The sequence below is a fragment of the Manihot esculenta genome, unplaced genomic scaffold (genome assembly GCF_001659605.2).
Source record: "Manihot esculenta cultivar AM560-2 unplaced genomic scaffold, M.esculenta_v8 Scaffold64, whole genome shotgun sequence".
Lineage (NCBI taxonomy): Eukaryota > Viridiplantae > Streptophyta > Magnoliopsida > Malpighiales > Euphorbiaceae > Manihot > Manihot esculenta.
The window spans coordinates 1099792-1102291 of NW_025215481.1; positions in this window are offsets into that span (position 1 = coordinate 1099792).

The following is a 2500-nucleotide window of genomic DNA, read 5'->3' on the forward strand; positions in this document are numbered from 1 at the left end:
TTCGGATAAAAATTGATTTTGATCGAACCGATCTGATTCGGTTCGTTTGGTTGGGTTTTTTAGTGGATTTTTTAATTTTTCACACCTTATTTCTAATATTCTAAAATTTAATTGAAATATTTTGAATTTGATTATGGTTTAATCTCCCTGTATTATTGAAAATAATAATATACTATTATCAATAATTGGTTTGATTCGATTTTTTTTTTTTAATTTTATCTAATCGAACCAGAGTAAGTAACATCCCAAATACCAGTGCGCTGCTCCTCGCCAACGGGCCCGTGGCGCATTGCTGCTGCACGGGGAACTGTGCTCAGGAAGGCGCCTACGGGCCCGTGGCGCCTTGCTGCTGCACGGGAAACTGTGCTCAGGAAGGCGCCTACGGGCCCGTGGCGCCTTGCTGCTGCACGGGAAACTGTGCTCAGGAAGGCGCCACCGGGCCCGTAGCGAATTGCTCCCACGCCCAGTGGCAGCCAATTGGCCCGTGGCTCCCTCCTGCTGTGCCCATTGCTCCCCAATGAGCCCGTGGTGCAACGTTGGGGTTGATGCTATTTGCACATGTTTTGCAAAATGAGGTTAGCATTGGTAAACAAGTATATCCCGTTGGCCAACCACCAGCCCAAAAGAGGTTCACGCAGTCAATTAATTGTACACTTCAACGAGCAAAGCGTGCCATTGTTTTCTGTACTGAACAAGCTCAAGCTTGAATACTTATACAATGACAATATCTTTCAACACACGAGAAAAAATATTGACCAACATTTTGCAATGGTTGGCTCACATGCTTGGACGCACACTTGCCATCATCGCATAGGCAATGAAAATCTATGGAGTGATTCTCTCTTACTCATTGAGACTATGAACCAATTATTGCAACCTCTATGAGTTTTTATCTATTTTATCTCACATTGCAAAAAGAACACGAAACAATATGTTGTGAGATCAAGAGCACTATCTCCTCCATTTACTTTTCCTATAGCCACCATGCATGCCCAAAATTGGCAAGAATTGTGACACAAGCCAATTCTCTTTGAAAAGTTTTAAAAAATCACCAAATGACAACTCAATTAACTTTGTTATATTTTTCTAAGGTGCCACACAAAATTTGGTGATTTTCTGACGAGTTATGTTTTTTTTATGATTTTCTGAATTTTTAACACTTAAAAAATAAAAAAAAATACCTAGACTGGATAAAAAAATTTCAAAATTTTTGTAAAATTAGATTATATTCTTCTAAATATATCTGCAAAATATCAGGTCAAAATACCTAAAATTGAATTTTTTAGGGGGTGTGTCACTTCAAACATTGTCATGTCACCTCATGTATTGTCATGTCACCCCATGCATTGTCATGTCTCCGTGCAAAGTTTAAGAAAATCACCAAATAACAACTCAAATAAATTTATAATATTTTTCTAAGGTTCCACAAAAAATTTGGTGATTTTCTGACGGGTTTTCTATTTTTTATGATTTTTTGAATTTTTAACACTTAAAAAATAAAAAAAAATACCTAGACTTGATAAAAAATTTTCAAAATTTTTGTAAAATTAGATTACATTTTTATAAAGGTATCTGCAAAAAATCAGGTCAAAATACGTAAAATTGAATTTTTTAGGGGGGGTGTGTCACCTCAGACATTGTGATGTTTCCTCCTGCCACAGCCCAACTTGTTCCTAAGGCTCTTTAGGGGGGTGTGGGTAGTCACCCCCCTGGGGGGGCCAGCAAGGCCGGGGCCTGGGCATGCGCTAGGCCATATGTGGGCATCGGTATAGCATGCGAATAAGCTTGTTAGCCCCCTCTCCACCTCTACCTCTCGATTCAACATCGAAAAAAATTCTCGGGCGTGGTGGACCCGGTGGGGCCCATCCCGGGCCCGGTGGGGCCCATTCCAGGGCCATTGGTGACAGTTCAAGGAAATGATCCGGTGGTTTATCCCAATGCTTGGGCGTGTTAAATGGACGCTGGTGCAAGGTGTGGGCATGGCATTTGTGTGTTGTGCTCGTGCCGATGTGCGAGTTTCCAGGTGATGCACTGGGCTTCGGGATTTTGTTGTGCTAATATTTCCATCCAACTCGGCGGTCAGTACCTCAACTCCGACGACGAACTCAGTGCTATTGGGGCCGATCCCCATGCTTGGAGTATCAATTGGATGCTTGTGCAAGGCTTCGGTGTGGCATTCTAGTGCCGTGCTTGGGTCAACGTGCTGGCGGAAATGCGATGCAATGGGCATGGTGTGAGTTCCTGGTGGCATAGACTTTTGAGGCGTTTGGGTCTGGCGACAGGGCTGAAGCTATTGGGGTCGAAGGCTTTGCCGGGGGGTGTCAAATGGAAGCCGGTTCAAGGTGTGGATGCCGCACTCTGAACACAGGCGGACGTGCGATGCAACCTGTCTTAGTTTGTGTCCTTGGTGGTGTAGGCCTGCTGCTTGGTGGGGTGTTACGTTCCTCGGGGTCGTGGATGGACGTCGGGGCTGTTGTGGTTTTGCAATACCTAGGCTGGG